This window comes from Dryobates pubescens, chromosome 13 (genome assembly GCF_014839835.1).
Source record: "Dryobates pubescens isolate bDryPub1 chromosome 13, bDryPub1.pri, whole genome shotgun sequence".
NCBI lineage: Eukaryota > Metazoa > Chordata > Aves > Piciformes > Picidae > Dryobates > Dryobates pubescens.
Window position 1 is genome coordinate 1049987 of NC_071624.1, and position 23694 is coordinate 1073680.

Consider the following 23694-nt stretch of genomic DNA (forward strand, 5'->3'; position numbering starts at 1 on the left):
TTCTTTTCCAGGGAGCTGAAGGTTTTCCTGCCGTGCTCTGAGGAGGGGCAGAACAATGAGCAGAGTTAACCTCTGCAATTAGCACTTGGCAGGAGGAGCTCCTGGCCACAATCAATTAAGGGAACCAATTAGGGAGGAGGCAAAAGCAAACAGATGCCAGGAGGCAGAGCCCAGCTCTGCCAGCAGGGCCTGCTCTGCAGCTTGGTCACCCTGGGACATCCTGCCGGGACCGAGGAGCAGCAGGCAAAGGCCTTGTCCCAGGCAGGGCAGGGGAGGGAGGTCAAAGCAGCCCTCTGTGAAAGCTGCCACAGCAGATCCAGAGCCCTGCTCATGCCAACCACAGCCCAAAGGCACAGGCTGGCTCCGTGGAGAAGGGAAGCTCTCAGCTGGGGTGTGATGGGGGCAGGGCATGGGGGCACAGCCCTTCCTCTGGGCACTGTTTGCTCAAAGCCCTTCAGCCCTCATCCAGCCTGGCCCTGAGCACCTCCAGGCAGGAGGCAGCCACAGCCTCCCTGGGCAGCCTGTGCCAGGCTCTCCCCAGCCTCACTGCCAGGAATCTCTTCCTCACCTCCAGTCTCCACCCAGCTCAGGGCTACCTTTTGTCCTAGACCTCATCCTGCAGGGTTCCAGTTACTGTCCCATAGCTTCTGCCTCCTGGGCATACCCTGAGCAGAGAGCCTCAGCCCCCCCTTCCCTCACCATGCATCTCTGGGTGATGAGCACGGAGGCAAAGTGCAGCCCTGGGTCTGCTCAGGGCTGTTTTCCCCCAGCCTAGAAGCACAAAAGGGGACCCAGCCCCCTCACCCCCCACCCACAGCCCCATTCACTGCTCCCCTGCTGCTGCTGCAACAAAGACATCCCAGAGGCATCCCAGCCTGGTGCTGCTGGCCTTGCTGAGGCCCACGCTGACCATGGCCAGGTGTCGTCCCTCCTCCTCCTCGGAGAGCTGATTCTGAGCTTCAATTGAAGCCGATTTCGATTGTGTCGAAGCCAAGAGGCTTCACAATGCTTCCCTTTCCCTTTCTCCCCCTGTTTGGTCTCCGAGTCTTGTTCCTCTCCACAGGGGCTCTGCTCACTGAGCCTTTGCTTGCCGGTTCAAAGCCCAGCAGCCCTCAGCCCGCTCCCACTTTCGGCCACCTGAGACCAGAAAAAGCCCAACCCGGAGTCATTAAAGGCAGGATGCAATTAGCACCGAGGCCGCCCGGCTCACTCCCCCCTCTTGGGTGCCCGTGTCTGAAGCTCCCTCCTTTGTGAGCCCTAATGTGTGTTTAATGTGCAACGGAATGATTTGATTACAATGCTCTAATTATGTAATTGCCAGGCGTCGAGCGCCGCGGCGGCTGCGGGCGGCGGAGGGGAGCCCGGGCGGCGGCGGGGGAGCCCGGGCGGCGGGCGGAGGGGGAGCCCGGGCGGCGGGCGGAGGGGGAGCCCGGGCGGCGGGCGGAGGGGGAGCCCGGGCGGCGGGCGGAGGGGGAGCCCGGGCGGCGGAGGGGGAGCCGGGCGGCGGAGGGGAGCCGGGCGGCGGGCGGAGGGGGAGCCCGGGCGGCGGAGGGGAGCCGGGCGGCGGAGGGGAGCCGGGCGGCGGGCGGAGGGGGAGCCCGGGCGGCGGGCGGAGGGGGAGCCCGGCGGCGGAGGGGAGCCCGGGCGGCGGGCGGAGGGGGAGCCCGGGCGGCGGGCGGAGGGGGAGCCCGGCGGCGGAGGGGAGCCGGGCGGCGGAGGGGGAGCCCGACGGCGGGCGGAGGGGGAGCCCGGGCGGCGGCGGGGGAGCCCGGGCGGCGGGCGGAGGGGGAGCCCGGGCGGCGGGCGGAGGGGGAGCCCGGCGGCGGAGGGGAGCCGGGCGGCGGAGGGGAGCCGGGCGGAGGGGGAGCCCGGGCGGCGGCGGGCGGAGGGGGAGCCCGGGCGGCGGAGGGGAGCCGGGCGGCGGAGGGGGAGCCGGGCGGCGGAGGGGGAGCCGGGCGGCGGAGGGGGAGCCCGGCGGCGGCGGGGAGCCGGGCGGCGGAGGGGGAGCCCGGCGGCGGCGGGCGGAGGGGGAGCCCGGGAGGCGGAGGGGGAGCCCGGCGGAGGGGAGCCCGGCGGCGGCGGGCGGAGGGGGAGCCCGGGAGGCGGAGGGGGAGCCCGGCGGAGGGGAGCCCGGGGGGCGGCGGGCGGAGGGGGAGCCCGGCTGAGGGCAGGGGGGAGCCCGACGGCGGGCAGGGAGGTGGAAACAGTGGCTGGGGGGCAGAAGCAGGCCAGGGAGAGGATCATCGGCAGGGAGAGTGAGGGACGGGAAGGAGGAGCTGGGGTCTGCCTTTCGGGATAGGAGCCCAGAGGTGGTTGGGTTGGGAAAGCCCTCTGGGACCACCCAGCCCAGCCAGGAACCCAGCACCACCATGGCCCCCAAACCATGGCCCCAGCTGCCATGGCCACAGCTTCTTGGTCATCACCAGGCATGGGGACTCCACCACCTCCCTGGGCAGCCTCTGCCAGGCCCTGACCCCTCTGGCACCAAAGGCATTTCTCCTCCTCTCCAACCTCAGCCTCCCCTGGCACAGTTCCAGGCCAGTGCCTCTCCTTCCATCCCCTGAGCCCAAGCCCCAGCTGGCTGCAGCCTCCTCTCAGGGAGCTGCAGAGAGCAAGGAGGTCTCCCTCAGCCTCCTCTGCTCCAGGCTGAACACCCCCAGCTCTCAGCCTCTCCCCAGATCAGAGCTGTTGCAGTGCCCTCAGCAGCTCAGGGACTCTCCACTGGATTCTCTCCAGCTGCTCCTTGTCCCTCCTGAGCTGGGAGCACAGGCCTGGGCCCAGTCTTCCAGTTTATCACAGAGCAGTACCTCAGGTACCTGGGGAGAGCTCCTGTGGTCCATCTCAGGCTGACACTCTGCTCTCCAACCTCTGCACTTGGAATCAGAATTCTACTGTCCAGGGAGTGAGCCTAGGAGTGAGGGAAAGGAGTGAAAGGCTCTGAGTGAGGGAAGCTCAGTGGGAGGACTGCAAACCACCTCTCAGAGTCTGAGCCCAGCTGTGTGAGCCCTCCTGCTCTGCTTGAGAAGGCTTCCACCAGCTCCCTGCCCCCCAGCAGCAAGCAGGGGCTCCAGGAGACCACATCAGGGAAGAAGAGCCCTAGGAGCCCCCAGCCTGGGGGAGCCCAGGCCCCCACAGTGGCTCCTGTGGCAGACAAGCTCCTAGCAGTTATTGCAGGGAGCCCTCTGAACCTGTTTCTTATCACTAATTAATTGATAGCTGTCTGCCCCTGATTCCTCTGCTGGCCAGAGTCACAGAATGGGCTGGAAGGGACCTCCAGAGCCCAAGCCCTGCCCCCAGCAGGGACATCCTGCACTGCAGCAGGCTGCCCAGAGCCCTGTGCAGCCTCACCTTGAGCAGCTCCAGGGCTGGGGCCTCACCTGGCACCTCCCTGGGCAGCCTGCTGCAGGGTTCCAGCAGCCTCCTGGGGCAGAGCTTGTTCCTCACACCCAGTCCCAGTCTGCTCTGGTCTGGTTTGAAGCCATTTCAGTTCAATCAACTTTTCCCTCCCAGACTACAAATAAAGAGAGGTTTGCTGCTGTGCCCCTGGGCAGCCAGCAGCCCCCCCCAGCAGTCTCCATCACCCAGCTTGTGAGGTCTGGAAGTCCTCCTGCTGCACCAGGGGATCCCAAGGCACTTCTGGGGCGGTGGAGAATGAGGATGCTGTGCAAAGGCTGCTCTGCCTCTTCAGGGAGGTCACTCAGCCCTGTTAGAGATGCAGCAGACGTGCAATGAACACAGCCTAGCACCATCCAGCCTCCTCCCACTCCTGCCTGCAAGGGAGAGAAAAACAAACCCAAGTGTTAATAATGCATCAGGGCTGGGTGTGAGTGTGAGGGGAGCTGCAGGTCAGGCTTGCTTGGGGCACTGTGGGACTCAGGGCACACATCCACCCCCACAGGAGGCCAGCAAGGGGTGGCTGGAGGTGGGAGAGGCAAGGATGGCTCTCAACAGGGGGACAAGGCTCAATGTGACCTCCCCACAAGGATGGGATTAGGAAAGAGTGGCCAGGGTTAGGTTGGAGGTTGGGAACTATGTCTTTGCTGCCAGAGTGGTCAGGGCCTGGCAGAGGCTGCCCAGGGAGGTGGTGGAGTCCCCATGCCTGGAGGGGCTCCAGAACCCTGTGGCCATGGCACTTATGGCCGTGGTGGTGCTGGGTTGATGTTGGACTGGATGCTCTCAAAGGGCTTTCCCAGCCCTGTGCTGCCAGACTGAGGGCTGGGAGGCTGCCTGCAGCATCCCTGCTTAGCCCCAGCCCATCAGTGTCCATCACAGCTGCCCCCTGTGCTGTGGCACAAAGCCTGGCACTGCAGGCTGCAGCGAGGACAGAGCCTCACACACACTGGCACCAGCACCTGCAGCGTGCCTGTGCTGGGGGCTTGGAGACCTCTGCTGGGAGGAAGCTCTGGGTTGAGGGGCAGGGAACAGAGTGCTTAGGACCAGCCCCAGAGCCACAGAGTGGTAGGAGCTGGAAGGGACCTTGAAGGATCCTGGAGTCCAACCCCTGTGCCAGAGCAGGGCCTTCTAATCCCCAAACTAAACCTCCCCTGGTGCAACCTGAGGCCTTCTGCTCCTATCCCCCGAGACTGGGGAGCAGAGCCCAACCCCCAGCTGGCTCCAGCCTCCTCTCAGGAGCTGCAGAGAGCAGGGAGGTCTCCCCCAGCCTCCTCTGCCCCAGGCTGAGCACCCCCAGCTCCCTCAGCTGCTCCTCACAGGAGCTGCCTTCAAGCCTTCAGAGGCATTCCCTGACCCTCTCCATCTCTCCAGTCACAGGGAGGTTGCTTTCTGCTCTTGCCCTCTGCTCCCTGTGCTCCTGCTGCTGGATGAGGCAAGCAGGGCCAGGGCTCTGCTCTGCCCCATCCACAGGTGGATAATTGCCTAAGCTCCTGTTCCTCTTGGAGGAGCAGCTTTCCATAGGAGCATTAAATATCAATTACAGGAGAAGCCATGCAGTGCTTTAATTAGAGTGATGCAAGCTCAGCCCATTCATCAACTTTCTAACCAGCTCCCTGCTCATAAGAAGCTGGCAACTGTTATCTTATTGATTAACTCTTACCCAGCCACCCAGGGAGATCAATCCTGCAGCCTTCCTGCATACAGCCTGATTTACAGCCAGAGGAGCCCTGCCCCTGCCAGGGGCTCAGCCCCGTGCCAGAGGAGCTGCTTGCTGCTTCCCTTTGGGGCAGCAGAGAGGCTTCTGGCTCCTGCACCACCCCCAGCCCAGCCCAGGCTCCATGGCACCTTCCAAGGCCGGGGCTTAGGAGGCTGGGGCTCACTTCAGATGGGCAGGAGGGAAGGGGATGCAGGCAGCAGAGATTTGCCTTGGGAGAGGAGATGGCAGGCTGAGAGCTGGCAGAGAGTATCACAGTATGACTAAGGTTGGAAGAGACCCCAGGGATCACCAAGTCCAACCTGGCACCACAGACCTCACGGCTAGACCATGGCACCAAGTGCCACATCCAATCTCCCCTTGAACACCTCCAGGGATGGGGACTCCACCACCTCCCTGGGCAGCCCAGAGGAACCTGCTGAGGGCCAGCAAGGAGGAGAGCAGAGTCCTGCAGCTGGGCAGGGAGAAGCAACTGCAGCAGCACAGCTGGGAGGGCATCTGCTGGAGAGCAGCCTCAGGGAGAAGGACCTGGGAGTGCTGGGGGGCAGCAAGCCCTGCGTGGGGCAGCAAGGTGCCCTGGGGGCCAGGAAGGCCAAGGGGGTCCTAGGGGCATTCAGAGGAGTGTGGGCAGCAGAGCCAGGGAGGTTCTCCTCCCCCTCTCCTGTGCCCTGCTGAGACCTCACCTGGAATCTTGCATCCAGCTCTGGGCTCCCCAGCTCAGGAGGGACAGGGAGCTGCTGGAGAGAGGCCAAGGCAGGCTCCAAGGATGCTGAAGGGATTGCAGCACTGCCTGGGGAGGAGAGGCTGAGAGCCCTGGAGGTGGTTAGTCTGGAGAGGGGAAGGCTGAGAGGGATCTGATCAGTGTCTATCAATAGCTGAGGCTCCATCCCTGCAGCCATCCAAGCTCAGCCTGGCTGTGTCCCTGGGCAGCCTGCTCCAGCTGGAGCTGTCCCTGCTGCCCCCAGGGGGGTTGAGCAAGATGCTCTTGAAGGCTCCCTTCCAACCTGATGCAGTCTGTGAAGCAAGCTCCACCACCTCCCTGGGCAGCCTGCTCCAGTGCTCTGCCACCCCCCAGGAAAGAAGTTTCTCCTCAGGTCCCAGGGAAGCTCATAAAGGACTCCCCTGTGCCACCTCCCTGCTGCCTTCCCTTGTCCAGCCCTGGAAACTCTTCCACTTTGTGTGGCCTGGGACAGCAGCACCCAGCAGGGAGCAGGACTGGGGCTGCTCTGCAGGCTGGGGAGGACAAGAGCCAGAGGGAGGGAAGGAGGCTGTGAGAGCTGCAGACTTTGCCAGGCATCTCTCAGGGCTGGCTAAAGGCAGAGCAAGGAGCTGGCTGGGAGCCCTCTGATCGATGTCTCACCACCAGCACCATCATTGGCTCCTAAACAGACCACAGACAACAAACAGCAGCAGCAGAGCAGGAGCCAGCCTGGATGCCAGCTCGCTGTGGCAGCAAGGATGGCACAAGGGCCCCAGCCAGGGAGGGCTCTGACTCTCCTCCTTCCCCCCACCCATAACCATAACCTCAGATTTAATGATCCAGGTGGGAAGGGGAGAGAGGGGAGGGCAGGAGGGGAGGGCAGCAGGGGAATCCAAGCCCCTGCCAGAGCAGGGCACCCAGGGCAGGGCACCCAGAACACATCCAGGGGGGTTGGAAAGGCTCCAGAGCAGACTCCACAACCTCTCTGGGCAGCCTGCTCCAGGCTCCAGCAGCCTCAGACCAAAGAATTTTCTCCTTAAGCTCCAGTGAAGCCTCCTGGGCTCTGCCTTGAGCCTGCTGCTCCTTGCCCTATCCCTGGGCACCGCTGGCAAGAGCCCAGCCCCAGCCTCTTTTCCTCCACCCTTTAGCTATTGCTCAGCACTGATCAGGTCCCCTCTGGGGCTGCTCTTCCCCAGGGCTCTCAGCCTGTGTGTAGGGTGGAGGCTGCAGTTCCCTCATCACCTCCATGGCTCTCTGCTGGGCTCTCTCCAGCAGCTCCCCATCTCCCCTGAACTGGGGAGCCCACAGCTGGACCCAGTGCCACCCACTCAGCCCCTTCCTCATTTCAGCTGCATCAGGACAAGCTCTTGCCCACCCCAGTGGGAAGGAAGAGGTTGACTCACCCCAGCAGCTGCCCAGCTGAGCTCCTTCCCCCTCCTGCTCACACATCCCCTGTCCCTGCTGGTGTTTTGGGGATGCTGCCTCTGGCTCTCCAGCTCCCAGGCACAGGGAGCTTGAGCACCTTGAATACTCCATAGGGAAATAAACAATGGGGAGAAGGGAAAGTATTGTTTGTGTCCAAGTGGGGACATCACTGCCGGGGAGGAGAGGCAAGGGGAGCCTGCCCCAGGGGTGCAAAATGCCACAGCAAGCAAGGAGTCAGCCTCACCTCCACCTGCTGCCACAGAGCCCTCTGCAGAACTCCTCAGGGATTAAACCAAGCACCAAAGAGTCTGAGGAGGAGCTCCAGGGGCACCTCAGAGCTGCTGCCAGCACCTGAAGGCATCCTGCAGGAAGGCTGCAGAGAGACTTTTCCTGAGGGGGTCTGAGCCAGGCCAAGGGGAAATGGTTTGGAGCTGAGGCAGAGCAGGGTCAGAGTGGAGCTGAGGAAGAAGTTGTTCAGCAGGAGGGAGCTGAGGCTCTGGCACAGGCTGCCCAGGGAGGCTGTGGCTGCCTCCTGCCTGGGGGTGTTCAGGACCAGGCTGGATGAGGCCTGGAGCAGCTGAGTCTAGCTGGGAGCTGTCCCTGGGCATGGCAGGGGGCTGGGGCAGATGAGCTCTGGGGTCCCTTCCAAGCTGAGCCCCTCTGTGGCTCTGTTTTGACCTCACTCCTCACCCTGTTGTCACATCCATGAGGGACAGCTGGCACCAGGGCTGCCAGATGCAGCTCTGGTGGCCACCAGCAGGATGCTGCTCCTGCTTCCCTCGCTCAGCTCTTCAGCCAGACCCCAGCCACCCCTCGGCTCCCTTCACTGCTGCTGCACAGAAGGCTCTGAGTGTGGCAGAGTTATATTTAGACTTCCTCTCTCTGGTGTTTTTGATAGGATTTGTGTTTACCTTCTGGAGAGAGCCCCAGGCTCAGCCTCCCAGGCAGCCACTGAGCCATGAACAACAGCAGAGAGGGAAGGATGGTGCTAAAAACGAGTCCCTGGTATGGGTAATACCTCAATTAAGGGAGCATAAGTAGTGGAGCCTGAAGTATCCTGAGACTCCAAGCCATCAATTCTGACAGCAGAAGCTGCCACTGCTCCAGCAGGCAGCAAAAAAGCCTTTGCCTTTCAGCTCCAAAGCAGGCAGCAGCTCTCTCCTTGAGCAGACTTCCCCCTCCCCCCACCCAGAGAACAGGAATTCTGCAACAGTCCTGAGTCCTGCTGGAGTCCCCAGGCTGGGGACTGGGTCCTGCCCTCAGGGCTCTGCTGGCCAAGCTGTGCTTCGCTCCTGACTCCAGAAATGCTTCCATTCATTGCCTGGGAAGGGACCTCCAAGCTCAGCCAGCTCAGCCCCCTGCCCTGGGCAGGGACAGCTCCCACCAGCACATGGTGCTCAGGGCCTCATCCAGCCTGGCCCTGAGCACCTCCAGGTGTTCACAGCCTCCCTGGGCAGCCTCTTGCAGCTGGAAAGGTTGAAAGGAAACGTTCCTCTTTCCCCCTGGCAGGGGTTCAAGCACCCTGAGCATCGAACTTGAGGCCCTGGGCTGCAGCTCAGGGAGGCTCTTGCTGCCAGCTGCTCCTGGAGCCCAGCTCCTGCCCCTGAGCCGCAGCAGAGGAGGCAGCAATTGGCCTTTGAGGCTTTTTGTTTCCAGCCCCACAAGGTCCCTGGTCAAGCCCCACCCAGAAGCTAAACCCTTCCACTTGATGCTGCTCCAGGTGCCCAGCCTGTGCCACGTCCCTGCTGTGCCCTGGCTGTGCAGGGAGCCAGGCAGCCCTGGGGGAGCTCTGCTCTGATGCACAGCCCCAGGCACAGGGCAGCTGGCAGCGAGAGGCAGGCTGCTGGCACAGGGCTGCCCGGCCCTGGGAGCCCATGCCCAGTGTGAGCAGTGGCTCAGAGGAGGCAGTGGGTGGCTTGCTGGCCAGCCCCAGAGCCCCAGCCTCCTGAGGAAGGGCAGCACATGGCACTGAGGGCACGGAGCTGCCGCCAGCCTCCCAGCTCTGCAGGCCCTTGGCAAGGCCACCCAGGCCTGGCTGAGCCCTGCCAGCTTCCCCTGGCTCACACCTGCTGCCCTGGGCCATCCCCTCAGACCAGGCTCTCTCCTGCCCCGTGGCTGTGCTGGACCTGCAAGGACCTTTCCCAGGTCCTGCTCTGCTGTTGCCCTGCCTGAGGGAGAGGGAGGTCTTGCCAGCAGGCTCCATGCAGGCAGGGATTTGGCCTCCTCCCATGCTGGGCTGCAGACCAGGCCCTGGCACTCAGGCACAAGGCACAGGCTGGCCCTGCCCAGGGCCCATCTGGCAGGAGCAGGAGGGGTGGTCCAAGCAGCTCAGCAGGCAAACCATTGCAATCTGCCTCCTGGGCACTGGCCACACTGCCCTGGTACAGCCCCAGAGCTCCCTGCAGACACCTGCCAGCCAAGGACACAGCTCCACTGCCTTGCTGCAGGCACTTCCTAGCTGGGTGACCAGGAAGGCTGCAAGCAACCAGCCAGCAGGACCCTGTCCCAGCAGGACCCTGCCCCAGCAGGACCCTGCCCCAGCAGGACCCTGCCCCAGCAGGCATTCCTGGCATGCCAGAGCCTCAGCACAGTGGTGGGCACTATGTCCTCTCTCAAAGGAAGCAGCAACAGCAACCCAGCCCTTGCCATCCCCAGAGGGACCTGAGCTGTGCCACAGCACTGCTGCATCCCCGGGGCAGGGGGACAAAGCCCTCATCCCAGGTCATCCCAGCCCCTCGTGCTGGCCCTATGGTCCTGCCAGCACAGCCTTGTGTCCTGGTGCTGAGCACTGCCAGAGCAGTGCTGAGCCCCCTCAGCACCACACGGGCACATCCCACCCAGCCCAGCTGGGCAGCAGCAGGGGGGGGTCGCCCAGTGAGGCTCCCCCCGGGCTGGGCAGCAGCCACAGGGGTGTGTGGGGTGAATGAGCTCAGCAGCCCCAACCTGGCCTCATCCTGTTGCCCTGAAGAACCAAGCAAGGAGAAGCCGAGGGGGAGGGAGGGAGCAGTGGGCAAGCTGCCCCCCGGCAGAGCAGCCCCGGCAGCCTCTCTCCTCCTGCCCTCTGCCTTCCCCGGCAGCCCAGCCGCTGGCAGCCGGCCGCGGCAGTGCCAGAGGCCGCCGAGGGAGCTCTCACCAGGACTAATCCATGGGCACTCCGCGATTTATGCTCAGCCTTGCAGCCTGCTGGCCTCCTCCGGGCGTGGGAATCGATGGCAGCAGCCCCCCCGCGCACCCCAGCTCTGCTGCCGGCCAGCCGGAGCCCTTTGATCTGCTCACACCATCAACAGTGCATTAGCAGCAGACACATCCTTAACGCTGCTCTAATCACCCTGCCGAGCAGAGCGCTGCTGCTGCGGGAGGCGGCGGGGGTCCGGCGAGCGGCGGGCAGGGAGCGGGCAGGGAGCCGGCAGGGCGGCGGGCAGGGCGGCGGGCAGGGAGCCGGCAGGGCGGCGGGCAGGGAGCGGGCAGGGCAGCGGGCAGGGAGCCGGCAGGGCGGCGGGCAGGGCGGCCGGCAGGGAGCCGGCAGGGCGGCGGGCAGGGAGCGGGCAGGGCAGCGGGCAGGGAGCCGGCAGGGCGGCGGGCAGGGCGGCGGGCAGGGCGGCGGGCAGGGAGCCAGCAGGGCAGGGGGCAGGGAGCGGGCAGGGCAGCCGGCAGGGCGGCGGGCAGGGCGGCCGGCAGGGCGGCCGGCAGGGCAGCCGGCAGGGCGGCGGGCAGGGAGCCGGCAGGGCGGCCGGCAGGGCGGCCGGCAGGGAGCCGGCAGGGCGGCGGGCAGGGCGGCCGGCAGGGCGGCGGGCAGGGCGGCGGGCAGGGCAGCGGGCAGGGCAGCCGGCAGGGCGGCGGGCAGGGAGCCGGCAGGGCAGCCGGCAGGGCAGCCGGCAGGGCGGCGGGCAGGGCGGCGGGCAGGGAGCGGGCAGGGCGGCGGGCAGGGCGGCCGGCAGGGAGCCGGCAGGGCGGCGGGCAGGGCGGCGGGCAGGGCAGCGGGCAGGGCAGCCGGCAGGGCGGCGGGCAGGGCGGCCGGCAGGGCGGCCGGCAGGGAGCCGGCAGGGCGGCGGGGGTCCGGCGAGCGGCGGGCAGGGCAGCCGGCAGGGCGGCGGGCAGGGCGGAGGGCAGGGCGGCGGGCAGGGCGGCCGGCAGGGAGCCGGCAGGGCGGCGGGCAGGGCGGCGGGCAGGGCAGCGGGCAGGGCAGCCGGCAGGGCGGCGGGCAGGGCGGCCGGCAGGGCGGTGGGCAGGGCGGCCGGCAGGGCGGCGGGCAGGGCGGCCGGCAGGGAGCCGGCAGGGCGGCGGGCAGGGAGCGGGCAGGGCAGCGGGCAGGGAGCCGGCAGGGCGGCGGGCAGGGCGGCGGGCAGGGCGGCGGGCAGGGAGCCAGCAGGGCAGGAGGCAGGGCAGCGGGCAGGGCGGCGGGCAGGGAGCCGGCAGGGCGGCGGGCAGGGCGGCGGGCAGGGCGGCGGGCAGGGCGGCGGGCAGGGAGCCAGCAGGGCAGGAGGCAGGGCAGCGGGCAGGGCGGCGGGCAGGGCAGCGGGCAGGGCGGCGGGCAGGGCAGCCGGCAGGGCGGCGGGCAGGGAGCCAGCAGGGCAGGAGGCAGGGCAGCGGGCAGGGCGGCGGGCAGGGCAGCGGGCAGGGCGGCGGGCAGGGCAGCCGGCAGGGCAGCCGGCAGGGAGCCGGCAGGGCAGGAGGCAGGGCGGCGGGCAGGGCGGCGGGCAGGGCGGCGGGCAGGGCGGCGGGCAGGGGGGCCGGCAGGGCGGCGGGCAGGGCGGCGGGCAGGGAGCTGGCAGGGCGGCCGGCAGGGAGCGGGCAGGGCGGCGGGCAGGGAGCCGGCAGGGCGGCCGGCAGGGAGTGGGCAGGGCGGCCGGCAGGGAGCCGGCAGGGCGGCCGGCAGGGAGCGGGCAGGGAGCGGGCAGGCGGCGGGCAGGGCAGCGGGCAGGGAGCGTGCAGGGCAGCCGGCAGGGAGCCGGCAGCCTGGGGGGCACTGAGCAGAGTGTGGCCAGCAGGGCTGGGGAGGGTCTCCTGCCCCTCTGCTCAGCCCTGGTTAGACCACAGCTGCAGTGCTGTGCCCAGAGCTGGGCTCCCCAGGCCAAGAGGCACAGGGAGCTGCTGGAGAGTCCAGGGGAGGCTGGGAGGGAGCCTAAGGGACTGGAGCTGAGAGCCCTGGGGCTGCTTGGTGTGCAGAGGACAAGGCTGAGAGGGGACCTGATCAATGTCTCTATCTGAGGGCTGGGGGCCAGGAGCCAGGCTCTGCTCAGTGATCTTCAGGGCCAGGACAAGGCACAATGGAGATGAACTCAATCACAGGAGGCTCCACCTGAATGTGAGCAGAAAACTTCCTCCCTGTGATGGTGCTGAGCCCTGGAGCAAGCTGCCCAGAGAGGCTGTGCAGCCTCCTGCCCTGGAGCCTTTCCAGCCCCCCCTGGACGTGTTCTGGGTGCCCTGTCCTGGCAGGGGGCTGGAGGGGATGGTCCCTGAGGGTCCCTTCCAGCCCTGCCCTGCTGTGACTCTGAGCACCCCAGGCCAGCTCAGCTGATGACTTACCCTCCAGCTGAGAGCCACCTCCTGCCCCTCTCCCAGGCAGAGTCCTTCAGCAGAGTGGAGACCTCCCCAGTGGCACAAAGCAGCACAAGCCCAAGCCAGGAGCTGCTGCAGGCTTCGGGATGAAAATGCAGTGCAGCCCCCTGGGACTGCTGCTGCTGGGATGCTTCCTGACCTGCAGACACAGAAATGATTTGCCCTTCAGAAACTCAGCCCTTCAGAGGCCTGCTGGGTGCCCAAGCCGGTGCCACTGCCCCGAGGGAGCAGAGTGGAGCGGTCCCCTGGGGGCCTCGCAGCAGAGCCAACCCAGGACCCACAAAGGAGACCCCAAATGAGCCTCTGGGACAGCTCTCCTCAACCCCACAGCTGGGCCATACCCAGATGCCCAGGTCACAGTTCCCTTTGGCATGAGAAGCCAGCTGGTCCCCCTGTGAGCCACAGAGGCTCAGCAAAGAGCCAGCCAAGTGCAGCAGGCTGCAGAGGGCTGGGAGAAGACCTGAGCTCTGTCCTGTCACCTCTGTGTGCTTCTGATTCCACCCTGGCATCCAGGGCACGCAGCTGGAGGAGCAGGAAGCTGAGGAGCTTGGGCTAGCACTAATTCACCTGGATAATCACAGTGGGCATGGCCTGGCAAAGGGAGGAGCCACAGAGAAACCAGCTGGGTCCTGCTGGTCACCACCAGGCAGAGTGGCTGAGCACTGCCCAGCGGGGAAAGGCCTGGGGGTGCTGGGTGCCAGCAGCTGGAGAGGAGCCAGGGGGTGCCCAGGGGGGCAAGAAGGGCAGCAGCAGCCTGGCCTGGAGCAGCAGTGGTGTGGGCAGCAGGAGCAGGGCACACTGGGGAGGCCACAGCTTGAGTGCTGGGTTCAGGTTTGGGCTCCTCACTCCAAGAAGAACTTTGGAGCACTGAAGAGTGTCCAGGGAAGAGCAACCAAGCTGGGGAAGGGTCTGGAGAGCAGGGCTGGGGCTGGGGAGCAGCTGAGGGCCCTGGGGGTGTTCAGCCTGGAGCAGAGGAGGCTGAGGGAGACCTCAGTGCTCTCTGCAGCTCCCTGAGAGGAGGCTGCAGGGAGCTGGGGGTTGGGCTCTGCTCCCCAGTCTCAGGGGATGGAAGGAGAGGCAATGTCCTGGAACTGTGCCAGGGGAGGCTGAGGTTGGAGAGGAGGAGAAATGCCTTTGGTGCCAGAGGGGTCAGGGCCTGGCAGAGGCTGCCCAGGGAGGTGATGGAATCACCTAGGGTGTGCTCAAAACCCATCGAGTTGTAGCCCTTGGGGCCATGGTGTGGGGCCATGGTGGTGCTGGGTTGCTGGTTGGAGCTGATGACCTCAGAGGTCTTTACCAACCTGAATTACTCTGAGGTCTGCCACAGCCTTGGCACAACTGTGCTGGAGCCCTCAGGTGGTGCCCTCTAAAGGGACAATGGCACTGCCTGGCTTCCAGGGGCCCAAGAGGAAGGCAGGGAGCAGCTGAGGCACTGTGGGCACTGGAGGGGACAGAGCCCTGCTGAGGCACTGTGGGCACTGGAGGGGGCAGAGCCCTGCTGAGGCACTGTGGGCACTGGAGGGGACAGAGCCCTGCTGAGGCACTGTGGGCACTGGAGGGGACAGAGGCCAGGGGGCTGCTGAGGCACTGTGGGCACTGGAGGGGGCAGAGCCCTGCTGAGGCACTGTGGGCACTGGAGGGGGCAGAGCCCTGCTGGGGCACTGTGGGCACTGGAGGGGGCAGAGCCCTGCTGAGGCATGTGGGCACTGGAGGGGGCAGAGGCCAGGGGGCTGCTGAGGTACTGTGGGCACTGGAGGGGGCAGAGCCCTGCTGAGGCACTGTGGGCACTGGAGGGGGCAGTGGCCAGGGGGCTGCTGAGGCACTGTGGGCACTGGAGGGGGCAGAGTCCTGCTGGGGCACTGTGGGCACTGGAGGGGACAGTGGCCAGGGGGCTGCTGAGGCACTGTGGGCACTGGAGGGGGCAGAGTCCTGCTGGGGCACTGTGGGCACTGGAGGGGGCAGAGCCCTGCTGGGGCACTGTGGGCACTGGAGGGGGCAGAGGCCAGGGGGCTGCTGAGGCACTGTGGGCACTGGAGGGGACAGAGGCCAGGGGGCTGCTGGGGCACTGTGGGCACTGGAGGGGGCAGAGGCCAGGGGGCTGCTGGGGCACTGTGGGCACTGGAGGGGGCAGTGGCCAGGGGGCTGCTGGGGCACTGTGGGCACTGGAGGGGGCAGAGGCCAGGGGGCTGCTGAGGCACTGTGGGCACTGGAGGGGGCAGAGCCCTGCTGGGGCACTGTGGGCACTGGACGGGGTAGAGCCCTGCTGGGGCACTGTGGGCACTGGAGGGGGCAGAGCCCTGCTGAGGCACTGTGGGCACTGGAGGGGACAGAGGCCAGGGGGCTGCTGAGGCACTGTGGGCACTGGAGGGGGCAGAGCCCTGCTGAGGCACTGTGGGCACTGGAGGGGGCAGTGGCCAGGGGGCTGCTGGGGCACTGTGGGCACTGGAGGGGGCAGAGCCCTGCTGGGGCACTGTGGGCACTGGAGGGGGCAGAGCCCTGCTGGGGCACTGTGGGCACTGGAGGGGGCAGAGCCCTGCTGGGGCACTGTGGGCACTGGAGGGGGCAGAGGCCAGGGGGCTGCTGAGGCACTGTGGGCACTGGAGGGGGCAGAGTCCTGCTGGGGCACTGTGGGCACTGGAGGGGGCAGAGCCCTGCTGGGGCACTGTGGGCACTGGAGGGGGCAGAGGCCAGGGGGCTGCTGAGGCACTGTGGGCACTGGAGGGGACAGAGGCCAGGGGGCTGCTGGGGCACTGTGGGCACTGGAGGGGGCAGAGGCCAGGGGGCTGCTGAGGCACTGTGGGCACTGGAGGGGGCAGAGCCCTGCTGGGGCACTGTGGGCACTGGACGGGGTAGAGCCCTGCTGGGGCACTGTGGGCACTGGAGGGGGCAGAGCCCTGCTGAGGCACTGTGGGCACTGGAGGGGACAGAGGCCAGGGGGCTGCTGAGGCACTGTGGGCACTGGAGGGGGCAGAGCCCTGCTGAGGCACTGTGGGCACTGGAGGGGGCAGTGGCCAGGGGGCTGCTGGGGCACTGTGGGCACTGGAGGGGGCAGAGCCCTGCTGGGGCACTGTGGGCACTGGAGGGGGCAGAGCCCTGCTGGGGCACTGTGGGCACTGGAGGGGGCAGAGCCCTGCTGGGGCACTGTGGGCACTGGAGGGGGCAGAGGCCAGGGGGCTGCTGGGGCACTGTGGGCACTGGAGGGGGCAGAGGCCAGGGGGCTGCTGAGGCACTGTGGGCACTGGAGGGGACAGAGCCCTGCTGAGGCACTGTGGGCACTGGAGGGGGCAGAGCCCTGCTGGGGCACTGTGGGCACTGGACGGGGTAGAGCCCTGCTGGGGCACTGTGGGCACTGGAGGGGGCAGAGGCCAGGGGGCTGCTGGGGCACTGTGGGCACTGGAGGGGGCAGAGCCCTGCTGGGGCACTGTGGGCACTGGAGGGGGCAGAGCCCTGCTGGGGCACTGTGGGCACTGGAGGGGGCAGAGCCCTGCTGGGGCACTGTGGGCACTGGAGGGGGCAGAGGCCAGGGGGCTGCTGAGGCACTGTGGGCATTGGAGGGGGCAGAGCCCTGCTGGGGCACTGTGGGCACTGGAGGGGGCAGAGCCCTGCTGGGGCACTGTGGGCACTGGAGGGGGCAGAGCCCTGCTGGGGCACTGTGGGCACTGGAGGGGGCAGCAGGAGGCCCTCAGCCCAGCACCACGTCAGGTGTGAGGGAGAAGTCCCCGGGGCTGCTGGTGCAGAGCCCCGGGCTGGATTGCCCCCTGCTGCTGTGACAACATTAATTAAACGTGTTCCTGACCCTGCTGAGCTTCCTTCAATATTTGCCATCCTCCACAGGCACTGTTTGCTTAATGAAGGAAATTAATGAGCTCATTAGCTCCTGCTGTAATCTGTCAGCGCAGAGGCTGCTGCCGGCATCGCCCTGCCCGGCCCTGCCTCTCCCCTCCCGGCTGGCCCCAGGGCATGCAGCCCCAGAGGCAGCAGCTGAGCAGGGCAGCCAGGTGCCAGGAGGGGAAGGAGGGAAGGCCAAGGCCAAGGGGACTCAGCTCCCTGAGCCTCCCGTGGGAGCTGACCCCCCCGAGCTCAGGGTGGGCACCGGCACACAGCTGGCTGCAGGGATGGAGCGGCCAGGGCAGCGTGGCCTGGCAGGACCTGGGCCCGTGGCCACATCCACTCTGTGTGAGAGCCTGGCCGAGAGCTGCTGGGCACCAGCCCCCATCCTGCCCTGTCAGCACCCCCTGCAGAGGCTGGAGCAGAAGAGCCTCACTCCAGGGCAGTGGAGGCCACAGGGTTGTCCTCCCTGTGGGGACACTCAGACCCCTGGGAGCTCTAAAGCACCTGAGCAGGGCAAGCACTTGTGGGCCACATCCCCCACCCAGGGTCGCTCTGGTGGTCACTCAACCCTAATCCCCCACCACCCTCAGGCAACCTTCCTCCTGCCTGCAGCAGAGCTGCCAGCTCGGTGTGCAGCGCTGGAGGGCAGCAGGGGAGAGGCTCTGTGCCCGGGGCTGCAGCAGCCTGCCCAGGGAGCAGTGCTGCCAGCTCCGCGGGGCCGCTCCCCAGAGCCGGGCTCAGCTGGGCCGGGCTCACCTCCACCGGGCTGCTCCCCAGAGCTGGGCTCAGCTGGGCCGGGGTCACCTCCGCCGGGCTCAGCTGGGCTGGGCTCAGCTCCGCCGGGCTCACCTCTGCCGGGCTCACCTCCACCGGGCCGCTCCCCAGAGCCGGGCTCAGCTCCGCTGGGCTCAGCTCTGCCGGGCTCACCTCCACCGGGCTGCTCCCCAGAGCCGGGCTCAGCTCCGCTGGGCTCACCTCTGCCGGGCTCAGCTCCGCCGGGCTGCTCCCCAGAGCCGGGCTCAGCTCTGCCGGGCTCAGCTCTGCCGGGCTCAGCTCTGCCGGGCTCAGCTCCGCCGGGCTCAGCTCTGCCGGGCCGCTCCCCAGAGCCGGGCTCAACTCCACCGGGCTGCTCCCCAGAGCCGGGCTCAGCTCTGCCGGGCTCAGCTCCGCCAGGCTGCTCCCCAGAGCCAGGCTCAGCTCTGCCGGGCTCAGCTCTGCTGGGCCGCTCCCCAGAGCCAGGCTCAGCTCTGCCAGGCTGCTCCCCAGAGCTCATTCAATGTCTGGGATCCCTCCCCATGGCACCTCAGAGCCAGCCAAGCTTCCTCTGCCCTGCCCTGCATTCACCTCTGCCCTGCTCAGAGCCTCCCCACAGCCTCTGCCCTCCAGTGCCCACAGGGCCCCCCCAGGGCCCCCCCCAGACTCCTCACTTGGGAAGGATTAGACAAAATAAAGGAGCTGAGGCCTGAAGGCTGCAGGAGTCTGAGCTGTGCTGGCTGCAGCCCAGGCAGGGAATGGGTTGGGTTGGGAGGGACCTTCAGGAGCATCCAGTGCCAACCTCCTGCCATGGTCTCATCCAGCCTGGCCCTCAACACCTCCAGGCAGGAGGCAGCCACAGCCTCCCTGGGCAGCCTGTGCCAGGCTCTCCCCACCCTCACTGCCAGGAACCTCTTCTTCATCTCCACTCACTCTGCTCTCCCAGCTCCAAGCCATTGCCTCTTGTCCTTGTAAAACCAGAGAGCAATGCAGATCCAAAGCCCTCTCTGACCTTGTCCTCTCCTCTTGCCTGCTTCAGCACGAAGTGGGAGAGATGAGAAGCACCTGGAGACGAAAAGAGGCTGCAGTGAGCTGGGGGTTGGGCTCTGCTCCCTACTCTCAGCTGATGGAAGGAGAGGCAATGGCCTGAAGTGGTGCCGGGGGAGGCTTAGGTTGGAGAGGAGGAAACATTTCTGTGCTGCCAGAGTGGTCAGGGCCTGGCAGAGGCTGCCCAGGGAGGTGGGGGAGTCCCCGTGCCTGGAGGGGTCCAAGTGTGGCCATGGCAGCTGGGGCCGTGGTGGCACTGGGTTGATGTTGGACTGGCTGAGCCTGGAGAGCTTTTCCAAGCTCCTCTTTCCCCTGTGGCGCTCCCAGGGACCAAAACTGGCTCCGGGGAGGCCTGGCAGAGTTTTGCTCTGAGTTTCACTGCAGCCCCGGTCCCTCCTGCTCCCGGGAGGAGCTGCACCGCAGAGGGATCTGCATGGGGAAGCGGGGGAGGGAGGTGGGAGCTGGGGAGGAGGGAGGTGGGAGCGGGGGGAGGGAGGTGGGAGCTGGGGAGGAGGGCTTCAAGTTCAGGTCGTGTGAGAAGTGGCTGCGACACAGCTCAGCGGCAGCCCCCGGGGGGAGGCAGAGCAGGGATTCAATTCGCAGCTCTCCTTAGGCAGTTTCTGCAGCCGGTGCCCCTGAGCGGCGGCAGGGGGGAGGCAGGGGGGGGCAGGGGGGAGGCAGGGGGGGGAAATGCCGCCCAGGGAAATGAGCTGGTCGCGCATTATCGGCTCAGTTCCACTGCTGCCTCTCACGGGGGGGCTCTGAGCAGTTCCTCCTCCTGCCCTTCCGCTTTTTAATTAAAATTCGGTAATTTTTGGAAGAAGGAAAAAAAAACAACTTCGGAAAGGGGCGGGGGCGAAGGGGGGGAGGGGGGGAGGGGAGCGCAGCCCAGCCCGGCCCGGCCCCCTCCCCAGCCCAGCCATCTGCAAGACAAGAGGCTAACGAGAGCTCTCCCGAGAGCTCCAAACAGCCCCCGGGTACCTGGGCGAAGGAGAAGCGACCACCGCGATGCCAACTGGCCTGGTGCTGGCTGAAAAACAAAGGAAGCAACAGAGAGAGAGAGAGAGAGAAGAGCAATTTGCATCGCTGCTGCCGCCGGGATGGGGCCTGGGACCGGGGTGGGGGTGGGGTTGGGGGTCCTTTCACGCTGCAAAAGTAGTGGAAGGAGCTCTGCATCTGCACCCCTCTGCCCCTGGCCCTCTCTGCCCCTGGCCCTCCCTGCCCCTGCACCCTGCATCCCTCTCTGCCCCTGCATCCCTCTCTGCCCCTGCATCCCTCTCTGCCCCTGCATCCCTCTCTGCCCCTGCATCCCTCCCTGCCCCTGCACCCTGCATCCCTCCCTGCCCCTGCACCCTGCATCCCTCCCTGCCCCTGGCCCTCCCTGCCCCTGCACCCTGCATCCCTCCCTGCCCCTGCACCCTGCATCCCTCTCTGCCCCCTGCCCCCTCCCCAGAGGCAGCCACGCTGCCCTCCCCCCAGTGGCCTTCCAAGCAGAGAGGGACTCCTAGGCTGGAGAAGCCCTTTCAGATCACCCAACCCAACCATCCTCTAACCCTACCAAGGCTGGGGCTCAACCCTGGCCCTCAGCACCACAGCTCTGCCTCTGGCAGACACCTCCAGGGATGGGCACTCAGCCACCCCCCTGGGCAGCCTGGGCCAGGCTCTGAGAACCCTTCCAGGGAGGAAATTTCTCTTCATGTCCAACCTAAACTCCCCCTGTAGCCAGCTGGGGGTTGGTCTCTTTCTCCCAGGCACCCAGCACCAGAACAAGAGGACACAGTCTCAAGCTGTGCCAGGGGAGGTTCAGGCTGGAGGTGAGGAAGGAATTCTTCCCAGGCAGAGAGATTGGCCCTGGGGATGTGCTGCCCAGGGAGGTGGTGGAGTCCCCATCCCTGGAGGTGTTCAGGAAGAGCCTGGATGAGGCCCTTGGGGCCATGGTTGAGTTGCTCAGATGGTGCTGGGTGAGAGGTTGGACTGGGTGATCTCCAAGGTCTCTTCCAGCCTGGTTAATTCTGTTCTACTGCTGGGCACCCCTCCTCTGTGCCAGGAGATTGCCAGCAGCAGATTGCTTTGTGGACTCACTGCTTACCCAGCTCCCCAGGCTGCTGTTCCTCTGCCTGCTCTGGAGGAGGGCTCAGGATGTGGACCCTGCCTCTGGCAGGCAGCCCAAGCTGCACTGTGAGGCCTCTGGTGCTCCTCCACCTGAGAGCCTGGCAAGCCACAGCCTGTCCCAGGGAGCCTCTCTGGTCATCTGCTCCCTTTGGCACCATGAGAGGGCTCAGGGCTTTGTGTCTCAGGAGGTTCAGCTGAGGTTCAACAAGGCCAAGTGCAAGGTCCTGCACCTGGGTCAGGGCAGCCCTTGAAATCAGTGCAGCCTGGGGCTGATGAGACTGGGAGCAGCCCTGCAGAGAAGGACCTGGGGGAGAAGCTGGGCAGGAGCCAGCAGTGGGCACTGGCAGCACAGCCTGGGGCTGCCCTTGGCCATCTGTGCTGCCAGTGCCCACTGCCAGAGCTGGAAGGCCAAAGGCATTCAAGACAACTGGGAGAGCAAACACACAGAGGACTAATTGCTGCTCCCCTGCAGGGCCAGCCCCTGGCACCCTGTGCCCTGCAGACAGCCCAGCAGGAGTGCCTCTGGGATACCCCCATGGCACCCAGGCAAGCTCAGGGGCAGGCACTTGTGGGGTGCCCAGGGGGTGCTGGGCTGGGGGAGACTTGGCCCAGAGCAGCACAAAGCAAGCTGAAGGACAAAGCAAGCTGGCAGCACCTTGGAGGCTGAGGAGGGCTGAGGACAGAGCTGGCAGCACCTTGGAGGCTGAGGAGGGCTGAGGACAGCTGGCAGCACCTTGGAGGCTCAGCAGGGCTGAGGACAGAGCTGGCAGCACCTTGGAGGCTGAGGAGGGCTGAGGACAGAGCTGGCAGCACATTGGAGGCTGAGGAGGGCTGAGGACAGAGCTGGCAGCACCTTGGAGGCTGAGGAGGGCTGAGGACAGAGCTGGCAGCACCTTGGAGGCTCAGCAGGGCTGAGGACAGAGCTGGCAGCACATTGGAGGCTGAGGAGGGCTGAGGACAGAGCTGGCAGCACCTTGGAGGCTGAGGAGGGCTGAGGACAGAGCTGGCAGCACCTTGGAGGCTCAGCAGGGCTGAGGACAGAGCTGGCAGCACATTGGAGGCTGAGGAGGGCTGAGGACAGCTGGCAGCACCTTGGAGGCTCAGCAGGGCTGAGGACAGAGCTGGCAGCACCTTGGAGGCTGAGGAGGGCTGAGGACAGAGCTGGCAGCACATTGGAGGCTGAGGAGGGCTGAGGACAGAGCTGGCAGCACCTTGGAGGCTGAGGAGGGCTGAGGACAGAGCTGGCAGCACCTTGGAGGCTCAGCAGGGCTGAGGACAGAGCTGGCAGCACATTGGAGGCTGAGGAGGGCTGAGGACAGAGCTGGCAGCACCTTGGAGGCTGAGGAGGGCTGAGGACAGAGCTGGCAGCACCTTGGAGGCTCAGCAGGGCTGAGGACAGAGCTGGCAGCACATTGGAGGCTCAGCAGGGCTGCAAACACCTCCAGGCAGGAGGCTGCCACCACCTCCCTGGGCAGCCTGTGCCAGGCTCTCACCACCCTCATGGGGAACAACTTCTTCCTCACAGCCAATCTCAATCTCCTCACTTCCAGTTCTGCTCCATCCCCCCCAGTCCTATCCCTCCCTGACACCCTCAGAAGTCCCTTCCCAGCTCTCTTGCAGCCCCCTGCAGATCCTGGAAGGCCACAAGGAGGTCTCCTGGGAGCCTTCTCCTCTCCAGCCTGCACAACCCCAACTCCCTCAGGCTGTGCTCACAGCAGAGCAGCTCCAGCCCTCTGCTCCTCCTCCTGGCCCTGCTCTGGACACCTTCCAGCCCCTCCAGAGCCTTCCTGGCACAGAGGCTCCAGAGCTGGCCCCAGAGCTCCAGCTGTGGTCTCAGCAGAGTGGAGCAGAGGGGCAGAATCCCCTCCCTGGCCCTGCTGGCCACACTTCTCTTGCTGCAGCCCAGGCTCTGCTTGGCTCTCTGGGCTGCCAGTGCTCACTGCTGGCTCCTGCTGAGCTTCTCAGCCCCCAGCACCCCCAAGGCCTTTCCTTCAGGGCTGCTCTGCAGCCAGTCCCTGCCCAGCCTGGATCAGTGCCTGGGATTGCCCTGCCCTCACTGACCTCTGAGCTGCCAGAGCAGCCTGGAGAGCTGCAGTCAGATCCCAGCACCAGCAGCACACCTTGCAGAGGTACTCAGCACTGGGCTGCAGTGGTCCCAGCAGGGGGTGGGCAGGACTGGGGGGCACTGCCTGCTGCAGGGAGCAGGGCTCAGAGGTGCCCTTGGGGCCCTGCTCCCTGTGATTAATGAGGCACAGTGCAGACACTTAGCTGAAGCTGATCAGATCAATAGGGCTGCATGAATCACTCCTGGAGGGCTGCTCTCACACTCAGGCTGCAGCTATCAGCAAGGCTGCAAAATTATCTGCCCTGAAATTTATTTGGGGGGGGGAAAAAAAGCACTTTTTGTACTCTGTTAGAAAATGAACTCTTTGATTGCCTCTCAGAGCTGAACCTCCTGGGGGAGACCTTGGGGAGCAAACCAAACCTCCTGAGACCATGCTGCTGCCTCTCATCCCCAGAGCTGAGGCTGCAAGGATCCAGGGAGCCACAGAATGGGCTGGGAAGGACCTGAGAGAGCATCCAGCCCCAGCCCCCTGCCATGGGCAGGGACACCTCACCCCACAGCAGGTTGCTCACAGCCACCTCCAGCCTGGCTGCAAACACCTCCAGGCAGGAGGCTGCCACCACCTCCCTGGGCAGCCTGTGCCAGGCTCTCACCACCCTCCTGGGGAACAACAGGGAGGGAGGTGGTGTGAAATCCCAGAAGGATGGGGCTTGGGAGAGGCCTCTGCAGGTAGCTGGTTCAACCTCCCCCCTGCTAAAGCAGAGCCACCCAGAGCAGGCTGCACAGGAAGAGAAAGGATCAGGGTCACAGAGCCCTGAAATCACAGAGCCACAGAGCTGCCAGGGCTGGAAGGGAGCTCAGGGCTCAGCCAGCCCCAGCCCCCTGCCATGGGCAGGGACACCTCACCCCACAGCAGGTTGCTCACAGCCACCTCCAGCCTGGCTGCAAACACCTCCAGGCAGGAGGCTGCCACCACCTCCCTGGGCAGCCTGTGCCAGGCTCTCACCACCCTCCTGGGGAACAACTTCCTCCTCACAGCCAATCTCAATCTCCCCACTTCTGGTTCTGCTCCATCTCCCCCAGTCCTATCCCTCC